This window comes from Takifugu flavidus, unplaced genomic scaffold, assembly GCF_003711565.1.
Source record: "Takifugu flavidus isolate HTHZ2018 unplaced genomic scaffold, ASM371156v2 ctg558, whole genome shotgun sequence".
In the NCBI taxonomy this organism is placed as follows: domain Eukaryota; kingdom Metazoa; phylum Chordata; class Actinopteri; order Tetraodontiformes; family Tetraodontidae; genus Takifugu; species Takifugu flavidus.
In genome coordinates, this window is record NW_026622172.1 from 22,361 (window position 1) to 40,763 (window position 18,403).

General features: G+C 46.5%; 1 pseudogene; it reads left to right on the forward strand.

The window, feature by feature from the left end:
- LOC130520848 (NACHT, LRR and PYD domains-containing protein 12-like) overlaps window positions 1–12,851 on the forward strand; it is a 33,906-nt pseudogene extending 21,055 nt beyond the window's left edge.
- Window positions 12,852–18,403: the final 5,552 nt, after the last annotated feature.

Below are 18,403 nucleotides of genomic sequence, written 5' to 3' on the forward strand. Positions count from 1 at the left end.
GTCAGGGCAGGAAGAGGCCTGGACTCTTCCAAAACTTTCCAAAACTTCTTCAAGGCATCGAGCTTTGCTCCTGTTGACGTGCAGATGAGCCATCTGTTGCTAATGCTAATGCGCACCTTCCCACCCTGGGACGTGCCTCACGCTCCTGCTAGCGTTGCTGCTGACCAGTATGACGGCTTCCGATAGGTCCTGCGGCGCCGCGTCCCCCCTCCGGTCGGATCTCTCCCATATCTGAGGCAGACCTGCTCAGGAGGCCCGCAGAGGAATACGATCACTCGTGAATGGATACAGCCCTGATAGCATGAATAAAACATCACGCAGATGCAGCGCATCACTCAGTGTTGGCTGGAACTTGTGAGGCAGGCGTGTGTGGCGCTACACGTGCGCTTGAACATTAGCGCGTGTGTGTTGGGGCATGTGTAATGGGATCGTTGCTGCCATTAAGTTTAAAGTGTCATCGTTTTTGAACCACACAGCGTGCCAGCGAAGCTAAATTTAACGTTTTATTGGCGTTAGCGTGATTTATTTGACCCAGTAACGCGGCTATAAACGTCCTCGACCGGTGTTTGGGCCCAGATGTTATTCCTGGTGTTGTTTGAAGAGCAGTTTAGGGTTCCACAGTAAAGGTTCTTTAATGACTGAACATTAAATGAAGCTGTAGCACCTCCTCCATCAAGCTGCAGGGGTGGGGGAGGGGCGGCGCTCTGGTTTGGGAGGCAATTAAGACGTTCTTCCAGCAGATAAAGAAAGAGGGAGTTAATTACAGAATGAATGATGATGAGATTGCTACCATGCTTTCCATAATAGCGGGATCCCAAATAATAAGCCGATGTAAATCGCGCTATCCATGCGCCATATTTACTCCAAATCCCATTTAGCTGTCCTTAATGAGACACGACACTTTGGCTTCCTGATAAATAATGCTGTGTTTACAACAAAGAGCACTTCCTGGAATTGAAGTGGATCAATTCCACAATGGATGCGGACTGAATGATGGATTTATTACGTTTGTTAATCTAAATAAGGAGGCGCGAGCGTACGGGCAGCAAGAGAGGCCGCTTGAACTCAGAAGAGACGCAGAACGCCGCCCCACGCGTGCACGTGGGGGTGCACGTGGGGTATTACTCGTGCTCGCTGTCCCCTCTCACAGATAAACAGGGAACCTTTGGCACGGCGGGCGCGACAGGAAGGAGCAGCGAGTGCTTCCCTGTGCTTCACGCGGATCCCGTTCGGGTTCACCTTGACCTCCGCAGGGTGCGTCCTGGGCGTTGATTGGCGAGTGCATATTCACCGCGGCTGCCTCCCTTTTCACAAACCATCCACTCTGATCCGTTTTTCTGAAGCCTGCACGGCCGCAGACCTGCTAAATAGAAATATGGCAGGGCGAGGAGAAGAAAGAAGCTGCTGCACTTCATCAGGCAGGATGACAGGCCCTTCGCCCCGGCCGGCCCTGGAGGGATCCCTTGAGCTTCAACGGGGAAACTCTTTAAGAATCTGCAGCTAGCATCAGCGGCGGGAGGGAAGTGAGCTGTGCTGGCTCTGGTTAGCGCCCGCTAACACCCTCTACAACTGTGATGTCGCTGCAGAAACGTAGAGGAACGACCTTTTCTTCTGCGCCCCTCTTCATTCTGAATTATTCACGCACGGGGTAAATTCTTAAAGCGTGCGGCTGTTGGCAAATATTGAGACTTTTTAAATCCAACACCAGTCTAACAATTATAATTAATAATCAGTCTAACACCACGTAGTCTTTTATTCACCAGATGAATAAAAATGCATCCATCATCATTCCCAACAGGCGGTGTTTGATTAGAAACTCTTTCTGAGCTCTGGTGCTCTGAAACATCTCCGCTTCCATTTTCAGCTGTTTTTATTCTCAATAACATCAAATCATCCATCCATCCAAATCGTGGTCCTGTTGGACCACCAAAGGACAAACACTTTCCATTTAGCACGGACAAAAAAACCCAAATCCTGTTTAGCAATGAAGCTGTGGGGAGAGTTTGAGGAGCGTTTCTGAGGAACACGCTGCCATATTGGGTCCAAGCTGCTGGGGTTTTTGTTGTTTCCAGGTGAATCGGTGGGCAGCGGCGTTACCGCCTGTCTCTGCCCCCCCCCCCTCTCTCCCCGTGGTCGTGGTCACGCCGGGCATCTTTACTGGTCCCGTTTTAAACAGGTTCTGTTGGGAACAGGTGTTCTCCAGAACTGTATTCCAGGCTGCTGTGCTGAAGGGCTGTTTTCAGTAGCAATAGAGCCAGAGTGTGCCTGCTCCATATGAACCCCCCCAGGCCGTGCTTTCCTCCTGGCTGAGCCATAATCAGCTCTGGATGGACTGGTTCACGCTTGGACTGAGTCAAGATTTGATAGCTTGACTGATTCTTACAGTTTTGGATCAAACCCCCATCTGCTGATTCCAGGAGATCTTTAAAGGATCTCAGAGCTTCAGATTTATGAAGCCTGCTCAGCCCCCGGCAGCGCTGATGAAACCATTTCATTCCTTCAAAAAAGCAGAACATGAAGCTCCAGAAAAGGTTTTTGGATCAAGTTTCCAACAGAACGAGGACAAGTGGGTAAAAGCGCCACTTTAAAGCCTCCAGGCCTCAGAAAACATCCACCTTTAGGATGCCTGACTTTAGAGGATCGTCGGTTCGCTACGAGCACAAGAACAAACATGTTTAACCTCAGTCCAAGAACATCTGACCTAAAATGATCAAAACCTTCAGCGTAAAAATGGTGGAGAGAAAGCTGCTGGGAGGTTCTCAGAAGAGAAGTGGCATTAAAGCCAGCTGGAAGAGTCCAGCCTGCTTCCTGCTCCTCCAAACAGGCGTCTCCACACCAACACTGAGGAACACGGGCTTCTGTTCTTCCTTCTTCTCTTCTGACTATTGTGTGTTTGATAAATGCAGCATCCACTCACTGCCCCCCCCCCCCCCCTCATTTACACTGCTCCTGGTTTCACAATGCTCCTCAGACAGATGCAACCAGAGACACTGATGCCGTCAGACAATAAACCTGAGTGTTGTTGTGTCCGGTTATTAACATGTTCCATGCTTTTCCTTCTGCAACAGTTCATCACACCTGCTCAGGGAAACCTCGGTGTAAAGGAGGTGAAGCCGCCTCAGTGACTCTACTTTGCTGTTTTAGAAACTAACAGTTATTAGATGAATATACAGTGTGCACGTACGCGCACACGTGTGTATAAACACTTAATACACGCGTGTGCGTGGACGTAGACTTTTTAGTACTTTGGGTTCATAGACTTTTTAGTATTTTACAGCTACGTGTCTGTATATAAACCAGATCCTCCTGTAATAAAGAACTAAAGGCTGACTGTTGTCACGTGACCTGTCTCCGTCTGTGTCCGATGATGGAACCTGCCTGGAACATCTGGTTCAGAGAAAAAGCAAAACAGCTCACAGAACTGGTCCAGTTTAGACCCAAAAATGACAATAAATAATGAAAATGTGTGACACAATAGAAAAATGGACGAACTTTCTATTGGTCATTGACAGTTTCAGTCGTCATCAGAATTCATCAGAAATATTCAAACCAACAAACTACACACAGAACCGCAAAGTTTAGAGCTTAAAGGGAGCGACAGGTGAAGATTTAAAGCTCAACGCAGCTGAAGAAGTTCCAAAAAGGAGAAATATCATGTGATGCTTTACCGCCACCCGGTGGACACGCGTGGAACTGCAGACAATAGTCAAACGCGCTCCGACACATTCTGACCTCTGCTGCTCCTCCTGGACTCCAGGGCTGCAGAAATATGCTGCTTTTACAAGTCTTTAAAATCTGTCAAGCATCATAAATCTTATTTATTTATTTAACTAAGTTAGTCAGTTTTCATTTAAATGCAAAAACATATTTAGGGCATTAAATAGCAAAACAACTTTTAACCTTGAACCCTCCCAGAATGCTTTAATGGTAGTAATATATACGCCATAAAGCTGCTGATTAGGTTTTAAAAGTGAAAGTATTCTGTTCAGACGAAGCAGGAAGAACAACAAGGTGAGTGTAAAGTGAGTATTATGCTGTTAACGTTGTTAGAGAGTCTTAACAGGTATTAACAACATTTTAAAACTTTTTTGTGACAGGTGAAAAGCTCTTAGAGTTATTAGAGCTGTTCAACAGTCCAGGTCACAGCTGGATATTTTGGTATTACCTGTCAAACAACATCTAATCGTGGGCAAGTTAGCATCTCTCAGCCGGACCAATTTAAGACAATAAACTAAATAACTAAATCCACACAGGATCACAGGACACCAACAGGATTTTGGGTTCATGTTGCACGTTTTCTCCCAGTGGTTTATTGTTCTATGTTGTGGAACCACTGTGACAGAAATGCAGGAGGGGGTGTCATTTCTTTCATCTATTTTAAATAGAGCAGTGATCTTTGAGGACTTGGATCATAGAAATAATTGAAGAGGGGAACAAATGAGGGAAGTTAAAAAGTCCTGACTAGTATGTTTATGTAGCACCAGATAATTTAGTGGCTGAGCTGAAGACAGTCCTTTCACCATGTTGGCCTGTGGAAAACCAGTGTTGTCGGGCCGATGGACCAGCGTCCCCGTCGTTGCCAGACCACCGTTGGCCACCAGTTGGGTTTTGGGATCAAAGTGGGGGCGTTTCCTGTATCCGGTTCTCCTCACGGATCCATGACTACAACATGTTGCTGCAAGTGCAGAGACGTTTGCTCTGGAAAGAACTTTAGAGCACATTCAGTGCTGCAGGATGAGGGGCTGGAAAAGGGGCCAGTTCTTTTCTCACTGCAGGGAACAGTTAAAAAAAGCAGCTTAAACTCTGAAAACATGAAAATGATACAGAGACATCATTGATTTATTGATTCAGTTGTTATCCAGAATGGATTAGAAATGTTCCTGTTTGATAAAAATGCAGTGAATTGGGATTATTGAACTCCAACCTCTACAGATTATTTACCTTCATCACAGTCTCATCACTATTTCTGATGTTTCCTCAGGATGGACGAGGACAGAGCAGAGTCCACAGTGCCCAGCAGGGTGTCCCTGAAGAGTGACCACTCCAAAGGTGGACTAATAACCTTCAGAAGTTCAGAGGAAATGTAAGAAAACTAAAGCGTGATGATGTGTTTGTGTGGCAGCTGTTAGTCACATTAACAGCAGCAGGTTGTGAGTTTATTATTGGAGATGTTTAACACTTAAACCTCAGACAGTCATATAGTTACAGACTTAATGTGAATATTGTTGATTAGAAACAAGAATCAGGTTTAAACTGAAAGATGAATTCAGACATAATGCTGGAACAATATTGAGTCTTGATCAGGTTCTTTCATCCTATAAATCAAAGGACTAATAGAGATGTGTTTCATAGTGAGAGGGGGGAGCACATCCTATCAAACTGGGACCAGGCAGCTCCACCAGGAGAGTCCTCTTGTTCACAATCTGGAAGCAGATCTGGAGATGCTGAAATGAAGCCCAAACAAAGTAAAACTGTTCAATATGAGATTTAATTTGTGATGTCATGAATTTGGAGTTGTGTTGATGATTTATTATAGACGGAAATCATTGGTTTATTTATGTTCAGGAAGTGATCTGCAGGAGGTGATAGAAGGTCATAAGATGAGTCTGAAGAGAAGATGTGAACATGTGACTGAAGGAACTATGAAGCAGGAAGTGGAACCCTGCTGAACAAGATCTACACTGAGCTCTACATCACTGAGGGACAAAGTGAGGAGGTGGACACACAACATGAGGTGAGACAGCTTGAGAGAACCTCCAAGAAGAACATCCAGGACACTCCAATCAAGTGCCAGGACATCTTCAAAGTCTTATCTGAGCAACAGAGACACATCAGAGTGGTTCTGACCAACGGTGTCGCCGGCGTTGGAAAAACCTTCTCAGTGCAGAAGTTCAGTCTGGACTGGGCAGAAGGTTTGGAGAACCAAGACATCAGTCTGGTGCTTCCGCTCTCATGCAGGGAGCTGAACTTGATCAGAGATGAGCAGCACAGTCTTCTCTCACTGCTTCATGTTTTCCATCCAACATTACAGAAGATCAGAGCAGAAGATCTGACTGTCTGGAAACTTCTGTTCATCTTTGATGGCCTGGATGAAAGCAGATTTTCACTGGGTTTCAACAAGCATCAGGTCATCTCTGATGTCACACAAGTATCGTCCGTTGGCGTGCTCCTGGTGAACCTCATCCAGGGGAACCTGCTTCCCTCAGCTCTCATCTGGATCACCTCCAGACCTGCAGCAGCCCATCAGATTCCTCCCTCGTGTGTTGACAGGATCACAGAAGTACGAGGCTTCACTGACTCCCAGAAGGAGGAGTACTTCAGGAGGAGGTTCAGTGATGAAGATCTGTCCAAGAGAATCATCTCACACATCAAGGCCTCCAGGAGCCTCCACATCATGTGTCTGATCCCAGTTTTCTGCTGGATCACTGCTATAGTTCTGGAGGACATGATGACCAGAGACCAGAGAGGAGAGCTGCCCCAAACCCTGACTGACCTCTACTCACACTTCCTGAGGGTTCAGATGAAGAGGAAGAAGCAGAAGTATGGAGGAAAGCAGAGACCAGAGGAACTGACTGAGGCTGATAAAGAACTCCTTCTGAAGTTGGGTCGGCTGGCGTTTGAACATCTGGAGAAAGGAAACATCATGTTCTACTCAGAAGACCTGGAGCGATGTGGACTGGACGTCTCCGAGGTGTCGGTGTACTCAGGAGTTTGTACAGAGATCTTCAAGAGAGAGAGTGTGATCTTCCAGAAATCAGTCTACTGCTTTGTTCATCTGAGCATTCAGGAGTTTCTGGCTGCCGTCTACATGTTCCACCATTACACCAGGAAAGACACAGCGGTTATAAGTCAGTTCCTAAAATATTCGAAACCAAACCCCTTTTCCGGGTTTGTTGGGTTGTTTAATAACGATCCAGCCACATCTCTTATGGCTTCCTCAGGAGAGCACTAAGGAAATCTCTCAAAAGTGAAAATGGCCACCTGGACTTGTTTGTTCGCTTCCTTCATGGTCTCTCTCTGGAGTCCAATCAGAGGATCTTGGGTGGACTGTTGGATCAGAGGAACAGCCACCCAGAAACCATCCAGAAGGTCCTCAACAACCTGAAGGAGGAGAACAGTGATGAATTCTCCCCAGACAGAAGCATCAACATCTTCCACTGTCTGATGGAGATGAAGGATCAGTCAGTCCATCAGGAGATCCAAGAGTTCCTGAAGTCAGGGAAGAAATCAGTGAGGAGACTGTCAGCGATCCACTGTTCAGCTCTGGCCTACCTGCTGCAGATGTCAGAGGAGGTTCTGGATGAGCTGAACCTGTGGCAGTACAACACCTCAGTGGAGGGACGACGTCGCCTGATTCCAGCTGTGAGGAACTGCAGGAAGGCCGAGTAAGTAAAGATTTCTGGGGCCGGACATCAGCGTTTAAATCAAGTGAGTGGATCATGTCAGGTAGCAATACCCCCTCCAGTGGTCATTCCTTCAATTCTTTATCTCCATTGCAGCGTCCATAAATTAAAAACAACAACAATTCATCCAGAAATGTTCAACACTGGCTGGATATAAGTTCAAAGGTCAATCCAGACAAACCAACATAAGGCAGGAATAATAGGAGCCACAAGTTAACTGACTATCATGAAATTACTGTCATGTCATTAAATCACTTTTGTTTGTTTGTATACATCGTATTCTAACGACAGAAAAACACATTTTAACTAATGACACGTGACTATTTTGCTTCATTTGTTCAACGTAAAAACAGCCGGCCTCGTTGGTTTAAATGGGTGTTTTAGGTCTTTGTGGCGGTTCCGTTTGGAGCCTTTATGTGACCCACAAAGTTGTTTGAGCCTTTCCACACCCGTTAGGTGGCAACTTCATCACTAGCAACAAAAGGTGCAGTGAAAATGATTTGAAGGGAAACAGGCAGATAGAACAGAAGCTGAGGGCAATCGATGCAACCAGAGACTCTGATGTCATCGATCGGATCGCTGAATTAAGACTTGACGCACCATCGTACAAATTGGATGAAATGCAAAATATCCAAAGAGCCGATAGACAGATAAAAAGATGCACGTTTCTTTAAACCATTTGCTACAATCATTTTAAATATTGAGTAATTATGAGCTGTTCTAAAATAAGACAAATGTTAAGAATAATTCAGTTGCATTTCAGATCTGATGGTCGTTCAAACTGTTGCTCTACGGTGTTGAATTTAGCTTTTCCAGGAAATGAGCTACATTTGTGTTGAGGTAGATTCTCAGATAAGTTGATGAGAAATCCCAAAGTTTGACTCACTATTTTTGTTTCATACACAACAGACTGTCTGGTCGTTTTCTTTCAACGAGTCATTGGGAAGTTGTGGCCTCAGCAATGACGTCAGACCCTTCTCATCTACGGGAGCTGAGCTTAAGCACGAACCAAAGCCTGACAGATGCCGGAGTAAAGTTACTGTCTTCTGCAATGATGCATCCAAACTGCAGACTGGAGACGCTCAGGTCAGTCAGAGATGATCCAGTACTTTCCCAGGTGTAACTAGTTAGACAATAAATGTTTCCATGTTTGATCTTTGTTATAAACGTAGTGTTACAGTTCTCAGAAAAAAGACCACACAGGACAGATTTGCAGTATTAAATTGGTTGTGGAAATCTGCCCATGTGAGGATGGTCATCAATGACTAGAAAGGAAGTATCAGTTGTAGATTTGTCTTGTTTTATTTTAGGCTGGCCACAAAACCGCCCAAACATTCAGACCAATCAAAAATGGTTCTTCCTGTCTTTTAAAGATCAGAAGGAAAACTAGAAACCCCCAAAAGAAAGCTGCTGCAGTGTGCCATGCCCCTTCTCTCCTGAGAAAAGCCATCCCAAAAAAGAGAAAAGCCCAAGTGTGAAGTGAGCACCGTGTTAAACCTTGGTACCGAAAGCCTGCAGTCATTCTCATCTTAGGTGGCTTCATTCCAGCCAGAAGCCCAAACCTGCCTCCCTCTTAAAGGGGCAGCAGGTCAGTCCAACCACAGAAACCTTCATGAAGATCTGAAGCTTTCAGCATCCACAATTGTTGCACCTCACTTCCATTGGAGTCCAAATCAGAAGTCAACAAGTTGATTCTACACCGATTCTACACAATGCAACCGTTTTAAAAAGGTTTCCATCCATAAGTTTTCACACATTTTTAGATAAATCTGTTTGTTCATCGCCTCCTTCTGTTGTAATGGTCATTAAAGAAAATGACCTTATTGGAGTTTTTCTTCTCACAAATATGACTTTCTATGAACGATGCAATAAATGCAGCTGCAATCTAAGACAATATGGAAGTATGTGTATATAATAGTAGTGGAAGTAGCTCATAAAATAATACATTTGCTCTTCTCATCGAATCTCTCTATGTTATTAAAGAAAAACCTGCTCTTAGTCAACAACATCTAAGAGATCAACCAAAAATCCTAATTTTATACAATCTAATATAAAACAGTAGAGAAGACTCTTTCTGCAGAGACACTGGTGGCAGGAATGCAGAAGTATCACCTGCTCAACTTGGAAGGTGGAGCAGAAACCACCAGCTGAGAAGGTCCTCAGCGAGAGGAAGTGGTGGAGAACCATGAAACTTGCTAAGCTCCACCTCAGCTCCAGAGACGGGCTGAGCTGGAGCTGTGGCACCAGGTATCGCCCAGAAGAGCCTCCAACAAACAAGCTCTTCATTTGTTCAACGTAAACCAGCCGGCCTCGTTGGTTTAAATGGGTGTTTTAGGTCTTTGTGGCGGTTCCGTTTGGAGCCTTTATGTGACCCACAAAGTTGTTTGAGCCTTTCCACACCCGTTAGGTGGCAACTTCATCACTAGCAACAAAAGGTGCAGTGAAAATGATTTGAAGGGAAACAGGCAGATAGAACAGAAGCTGAGGGCAATCGATGCAACCAGAGACTCTGATGTCATCGATCGGATCGCTGAATTAAGACTTGACGCACCATCGTACAAATTGGATGAAATGCAAAATATCCAAAGAGCCGATAGACAGATAAAAAGATGCACGTTTCTTTAAACCATTTGCTACAATCATTTTAAATATTGAGTAATTATGAGCTGTTCTAAAATAAGACAAATGTTAAGAATAATTCAGTTGCATTTCAGATCTGATGGTCGTTCAAACTGTTGCTCTACGGTGTTGAATTTAGCTTTTCCAGGAAATGAGCTACATTTGTGTTGAGGTAGATTCTCAGATAAGTTGATGAGAAATCCCAAAGTTTGACTCACTATTTTTGTTTCATACACAACAGACTGTCTGGTCCTTTTCTTTCAACGAGTCATTGGGAAGTTGTGGCCTCACAGCAATGACGTCAAACCCTTCTCATCTACGGGAGCTGAGCTTAAGCACGAACAAAGCCTGACAGATGCCGGAGTAAAGTTACTGTCTTCTGCAATGATGCATCCAAACTGCAGACTGGAGACGCTCAGGTCAGTCAGAGATGATCCAGTACTTTCCCAGGTGTAACTAGTTAGACAATAAAGTTTCCATGTTTGATCTTTGTTATAAACGTAGTGTTACATTTACAGTTCTCAGAAAAAAGACCACACAGGACAGATTTGCAGTATTAAATTGGTTGTGGAAATCTGCCCATGTGAGGATGGTCATCAATGACTAGAAAGGAAGTATCAGTTGTAGATTTGTCTTGTTTTATTTTAGGCTGGCCACAAAACCGCCCAAACATTCAGACCAATCAAAAATGGTTCTTCCTGTCTTTTAAAGATCAGAAGGAAAACTAGAAACCCCAAAAAGAAAGCTGCTGCAGTGTGCCATGCCCCTTCTCTCCTGAGAAAAGCCATCCCAAAAAAGAGAAAAGCCCAAGTGTGAAGTGAGCACGTGTTAAACCTTGGTACCGAAAGCCTGCAGTCATTCTCATCTTAGGTGGCTTCATTCCAGCCAGAAGCCCAAACCTGCCTCCCTCTTAAAGGGGCAGCAGGTCAGTCCAACCACAGAAACCTTCATGAAGATCTGAAGCTTTCAGCATCCACAATTGTTGCACCTCACTTCCATTGGAGTCCAAATCAGAAGTCAACAAGTTGATTCTACACCGATTCTACACAATGCAACCATTTTAAAAAGGTTTCCATCCATAAGTTTTCACACATTTTTAGATAAATCTGTTTGTTCATCGCCTCCTTCTGTTGTAATGGTCATTAAAGAAAATGACCTTATTGGAGTTTTTCTTCTCACAAATATGACTTTCTATGAACGATGCAATAAATGCAGCTGCAATCTAAGACAATATGGAAGTATGTGTATATAATAGTAGTGGAAGTAGCTCATAAAATAATACATTTGCTCTTCTCATCGAATCTCTCTATGTTATTAAAGAAAAACCTGCTCTTAGTCAACAACATCTAAGAGATCAACCAAAAATCCTAATTTTATACAATCTAATATAAAACAGTAGAGAAGACTCTTTCTGCAGAGACACTGGTGGCAGGAATGCAGAAGTATCACCTGCTCAACTTGGAAGGTGGAGCAGAAACCACCAGCTGAGAAGGTCCTCAGCGAGAGGAAGTGGTGGAGAACCATGAAACTTGCTAAGCTCCACCTCAGCTCCAGAGACGGGCTGAGCTGGAGCTGTGGCACCAGGTATCGCCCAGAAGAGCCTCCAACAAACAAGCTCTTCTCTTGGGAGGAGAGGGCTTTGAATCTCAGCTCAGTGTGCTTGTCTCTAGTAGGTGGCAGCTGCACCTTTTCCTGAGCTCCTTGTTGATGCCCTGAGGGGAATTGATGCTCCTGCAATGTTTTCTCTGGCAGCATTGAGCTTGCAGTGGGGCAATCAAACACACTGTGGGGGGGCTCTCTTTCCTTCTCTCATCTGGAGAACAAGTGACACCAGCTGCCAATCATTGTTGGAGAAATGTGCAGTCAGGGGAACGATGCGTCCAGACTATAGCCACCCTTCCAGCATCCAGCAGTGTCTAAAACCTTTGATTTGGTTTCACCAGAGAGTGTAGGGATTGCAGGGTCGCTGCAGCATCACCCACAAGCTATCAGGAGTGGGTCGCTTTGTCCCAACTCCTGACAAGAGTTGAGTGCTATTGAGAAATGTGGTCTCACAAACTTGGAAGGGATTTTGACCCACACACACACTTTACATACGCTGTAGATCTTGTCCGACCGCCCTGAAAGAACCCAAAATAGGAACATACGGCAGATAAGCCGGTGCAGGACCAGAGGTTTGTTGCTTGGAAGCTGTGTTTTGCTCTGGTACATGTTGATTTTTATTTGTCTTCTCTCAAAATAATTATTATTTTAGACTAAGACGCTGCAGTTTATCAGAGATCAGCTGTGACTCTCTGGCCTCGGCGCTGAAGTCCAATCCCTCCCATCTGAGGGTTCTGGACCTGAGCTACAACACATTGCCAGATCCAGGAGTGAAGCGGCTCTGTTCTGGACTGGAGAGTCCAAACTGTAAACTGGAGAGGCTCAGGTCAGTCTTCATTTTTCTACCTATATACCAGCTGCTAAGATGGTGAAGTGAGGCTGTTCTCAACACTGCTGTGATGCACCACATTAAAAAAATTCCTTGTAATATCGTGAATTCAGGTCTGACCCAACTAAGAACTAACGTAGGTTTAGTACTGACGCAGATAACATGCAGACCTGCACCGTATAACCTCATCCTGCATTTTTCAGATTAGGCTACTGCAGGTTATCAGAGATCAGCTGTGGCTCTCTGGCCTCGGCGCTGAGGTCCAATCCCTCCCATCTCAGAGAACTGGACCTGAGCCTCAACCAGCTGCAGGATTCAGGAGTGAAGCTGCTCTGTGGTTTTCTCCAGGATCCAAACTGCCGACTGGAAACTCTGGGGTAAACACCATTCTCAAAAATGTCCATTATTCCATCCGAGGGTCCTCACACTTTCTGAGTGTGTGTGTTGTGCCCAGTTCCTTCAGGAGGGAGGGCCACACGGGGACCACTTATTCATGATAAATGGATTTAAGGACAATGAAAAAGCCCACAGATGGTAACCAAAATTAGACAAAACTAGTGAGGGTGCCTGGTAGACACCAGCCAACGAGGAGGGAGATGGTGAGGGAGACAGGAAGTCATCTAAGACAGGTTGTGCCTTTAAAGATGAGCCACAGGTGAGATGGATCTCCATGATGAGATGGGAGGGAAAGAGGTGGGAGAACCTGGGAAGAGTGAGGGCCAGAACAATATTTCTCCTCTGGAACAGTGCAAACCTGAGAGGTTGGAATTGTGGTCATTACATATTACTATCATTTTTAAACCTGTAACTAAATTAAATATTTACAGATCATGCCTTTGATTAACCTTTCAGATGAATACTGGTTTCACTTATAACTTATAAAAGTTTCCCTTCTTTATTTAGATTAAGTGGACTGCAGGTTATCAGGGATCAGCTGTGGCTCTCTGGCCTCGGCGCTGAGGTCCAATCCCTCCCATCTCAGAGAACTGGACCTGAGTGGGAACCAGCTGCAGGATTCAGGAGTGAAGCTGCTGTCTGATCTCGTAGAGAATCCACACTATGGGCTGGAGACATTGAGACAGTAGCTGGTTGTAGCCAGTCAACTCCCGCTCATCTGCTGCATCACCATTTTTTCAAAGGGAAAAAAAAGGGAAACGTGGGTTTGTCCCCGGCTTCAGCTTCCTTAAGGCTTAATCCCATTAATAATTCCTAAACTTCCAGGGGTTTTGAGCGCTAGCGGCTGGACGGATGCTTCTATTTTGTCTTGGCTGGAATAAAAGGGCGACTCTTCCCGAACCTTCTCTGTTCCTGCCTTTTATGATCACTCCTCCAGCACAGAGGAAGCCCTGGCAAGGACTGAAGACGCCTTATCGGACCGTCCTCTCGGCCTCCGTGAAGCTTTCCCTCCCGTTCCGAGGCAGCTCTCTCTGTGAGCCGGCATCTCTGGACCCTCGATGATAATCGTCGGAAACCTTCACACCTCTTCCGGCTCCGCCACCGACAGCCGGAGCTTTTCCGGAGACAGTTTTTCCCCTTTCTTTCTGACCTCGACGTGACCCCGATTTCCTGACGAGCTCAAGTTCTTGTGACTTTAATTGTAACTTAATAAGCTAGCAAAGCTCCAGCTCCAGGAAAACAGCTAATTAGCTTTCATGTATTTTATGCTGTTGGTTTTTTTTGTTTTTTTCTTCTTTGATTTTTCTTCTTCAAGATGAGAAAGAGAACGACGTCAACATGAAAGGAATGATAAATGAACGGGTTTAATCCATAAGTTTACACTTAATAGCCTAAGACAGACACTCGCTCCAGCCGATCAGAACGCGCTTGCTCGCCGCTTTGATGCTCTTTAATGATTTCAGGGATGATTCCATCACAAAGTAGAAGCTGAAGAAAGTCGAAAAGAGTTAAATGCGCACGTAGATTCGGCACAGACGGCAGCTTTCACTCTGAATATGATTCCTTTTGTCATTTTGACGCACAGATTTTGGGCAAAGGTCAGATCTGAGCAGACAAAAACCTTTTAGCATTAGCGTAGCTCCGGCTCCAGACGTCAGCCGCTCCTTTGTTCAAAGGAAATGTCACAAAAGTTACGTCAAGAATATCTATTTTCATCCGTCTCTCGTCTTCTTTTAGCCTGACAGTTGCTGCTCAGGGCACCGTGATTACACCAAACTACAGCCAACCGGCTTCACGAGTTAGCATCGTCACTCCATAGCAACGAGGTTTGGAGGCTGGACTCCCAGCTGGGTCAAAGGTCACCGGCATGGCGAGCTATTAACGGTTCAGAGAAGCTGTTCGTGGTAAAAGTTCTGCAGATTCTTCACATTCGCGCGTGTTGTTGATGAACGTTAAAGGCGTTAGCCTGCGTCTCGTTCGTAGCATCTGTACGGATCACCTAAAATGTTGTCGAGATTTGACTCGCATCAATTTAACTGCAAAAAAGGGTTTCACTTAATTAGCCCTCGTCAGGTCTAGCGAGGGTGATCCTAGCTGACTATAGAGATGACCTTAGCTGTTAATGCTAGGCTAAATTCTCAACAGGCTAAACGTTTTACCTTCGTTTCTCTAATCACTTATTACTAATAGGGAGGGTCTAACATGGTGGAGTCCAACCCCTTTCTTCTGATACGACCACAGTTGCTAGCTACAGATGCTACGTCCTATCTGTGCCGGTCACTCTGGTCGTGGTTCGTATTCAAAACGCAGTTGCCCCGGCGGGGCAGGAGGGTCGCAGTCGGGCCTAATTACCTCTTTACCGGGACGCAATCTCAGCACGTCTCGCATTAATCTGCCGCTTTGATCTCCAGGTGATGTCATCAGTCCCAGATTACGAAGCTAGCCTAATTAATCCGAATAAACGGCGCCCGTTTTGAGTGTCGTCTAAGAGCGTTCGGCCTTTCCCTCTGTCGCTACGCGGAACGTTTCGGGTTCCGGATATATTCCCGAGGACACTTTGACCTCTGTGTCGCTATGGTAACCACCTGAGCCACAGAATATGGTGGCAAATTGATGTTGGAAGCGGCAGCTCTTCCTCCGCCGTGCGTCGGTGTACGTGCTGCTCTGTATGTGTTATATTTAATGATGTGTTTCTTTGCTGCGGGAGCCTCCATATATGCAGATGTTCTTCGCTAGCTTAGCGACACGACCAATTTTGCCAAATCTGCCGGCGACGGGTGCTTGGCGTGTTTAACGAACGGCTCCTTTTGTTCAACAGGAACTTTTCGAAGGCGTAAAACACAAACAAGGCTGCTTCGCTTTCGTCAGTTTTCACGTTCCAATTCCTTTTTCTTTTTTTTTTTCGGAAAACTGTGGAGAAAACGGACTCGTCCGGGTGGCTGGAGGAGAATCTGAGAGTGCTAATTAGACGCAGGCTGAGCCTCTTGTGTGCGATGCCTCCATTTTGAAAGGATCTGTAATATTCATGTTGTTAGCATTCGGGCTACAACTCCCCGACGTGCACGCGTGGCGTTCCTGTCGCAGTCGGGCTCTTTTTCCCGGCGCTGCGAAGCGGAGCAGGTAGCATGAAGGTGTCGGAGGCAGGACGTGCGCGCTGCTTTGATCTCCTTTGATCCTCCGCACATGTGCATTCCCCACCTGTAAAGGCCAATTGATGAATCGACTTTATCTTCTTTCCAATGAGCCAAACTCGGGCCGTAAAGAGCACTTTGCAAGCTTTTATTGGAGGATAGTATCTGGAAGCGCTCGTGCATAAATCATGTCGCTGTAACCTGCGTCCTTCAGCACAAAGCTCTGCATTTTAATGCCCAGAGCCCAGCGGCACAAAGCTGCGGCTGGGCGCCAGTCAGCTCGCTGCAGGGCTCACCTGCCAGCGGCGTCACAGCAGCCATTCATTACACCCGGGCAGGCGGCGGGGACAAGAGCAGGCGACAGTCTGAAAGAGCCCCCCCACCCCCCCCACCCGCATGTTTAAGGTGAGACCGCCGTGGACGCCAAAGGCGGCGCGGGCCTGCTCAGCTATTGGCGGCTGCAGAATCGGATGGCCCCCCCCCCCCCCCCCCACACACACACACACACACACACACACACACCGCTCGTTTAATCCTTTCACGAGCCACATCACCGTCAGGAGCTAGCGTAGCACAGGGCAGCACTGGACGCTAGCATCCTGCAGGCGAATTCTCTGCTAACAATTCCAACCAGGAAGCGTCTGATTTAAAAAAGCAGGCAAACTTTATGGTCTTGCAGCAGGGGGACAAGTCCCACGTGCACGCTGGCACAGCCTGAGAGTTGGACCCCCCCCCCCCCCGTTCTGAGGAGCGAGTGGTTCACAGCTTGAACAGAAGTTGCAGAGCATTTTATTCTTCCGTGTGTAACACAAGAGATCATTTTTTTGTTATTTGGACCATTATCATGTCCTGCTGACGAGTCCTTTCCTGCAGATTAAGGTCACGTTTCCACTGTCAGGTGACAGCTTCTGCTCCCTGAAGCAGGAGCTAGCGCAGCGCCCAAAAAGGCGTTCCTGCCTGTAAAACCCTCCATAAATCCAACCAGGAGGAGATAAGCCTCACACCCCGTCACCGACACCCAACAAGCGGGCTTCTTCTGAGCTAATTTAGTGGTTTCAGCAGACGTTCTGCGAGGAACACATTAAACATGCATCTTTGGTGGCTTCAGTGCCGCTGCGCTCAGCTGTGAAATGAACCACTGTTGAAGAAGAGATTGTGACCGGGACTTTGACCACACCTGTGGTTCCGCAACGGAGAAATCAGATTTATTAAAATGGTTTCTTTCTTCTGACGATCCGGGGTGGAGGGGGGCCGTCCCAAATTCAGCTATTAAAATTCAGCACGAGTCCTCGTCTTCTGAAACGGGCCCTTGGCGTGCAGCAGGACCCGATGCTGGAGCGTAGGACGCCATCTGTGAGAGCTTCGGGCGACTCCAACAGGTCGGGTTCTTCAGTTCTATGAAGCGTGCTTTTATTTTGGAGGAAGGTCTCAGCTGAGGAGGCTCAAGGGTTCCCATCCCTGGACCTGCTGGAGGGACAGTCTGGAAGACCTGGATGATCTCCTGGAGCAGGTGGAGGGGAGGTGGTCAGGGCCGCCCTGTGACCCGGCCCATCATGGGCCTGACCGAGGAGCCTGGATCATATGAGGAAACCCACCAGGACACCAGTGAGAGGAGAACGAAGGTGGTTCCTGCTGTGGTGATCAGAGAACACGTGCGGCGATGTTCCTCCCGCGGAGCCACAGGTGCAGAAAGGCCGCCGCTCCCGGAACGCCAGCGCAGACACAATGAACTGTCGTGTACTCGTGTTAATTAATTATCCAAAGGGCAGGAGCACAATCAGCCTGTCTCAGTAGGACAATGCTCCTGGCCAGGAGAGTCCTGCTGCTCCAAAGGTCACGCCGCTCCGCGCCCGCGCCCGCGCTCCGCGGCTCCGCGGCTCCGCTCTGAAATGAAAATATTCCCACGCGATGAGACAATTAATGTGACCGCTGCTAATGAGGTGGCACATGTTCTTCCGGAAGCCTGGCCTCCGTTTTTTTGGATTCTGTGTTGACGTTTGCTTTGACCTGTGGCTCTAAACGCTTGTTTGTTCGGTTGGAGCGCCACCATAAACAATCGGCGCCTTCAGGGGTTTAAGGGTGTTGGATTGCAGTACCTATCGTGTGTCACTGCCAATCCGCGTGTTCTTTAAATGAAGACTTCAAGTAAACAAATGTCAATTTCAAAATGTATTTAGCAAACATCAATTCAAGATACAAATATTACAGAGCTCTGGGCCAGTTCATAACCCTAACAACAGCAAAGTCAATTGTCAGGGCATGAAGTCTGACTACCTAACTATCCCTTGACCCAGTCTTTTATAGAAAGACATATGTAATTATTGATGCTAATTCAGTCCAATTCTTCTTGGGTGACCTCATCTTCTTCTTCCTGCCTCATCTGGTGTTGGTGTGGTCCTTCTTGTCCATTATCTTCTCCAGAT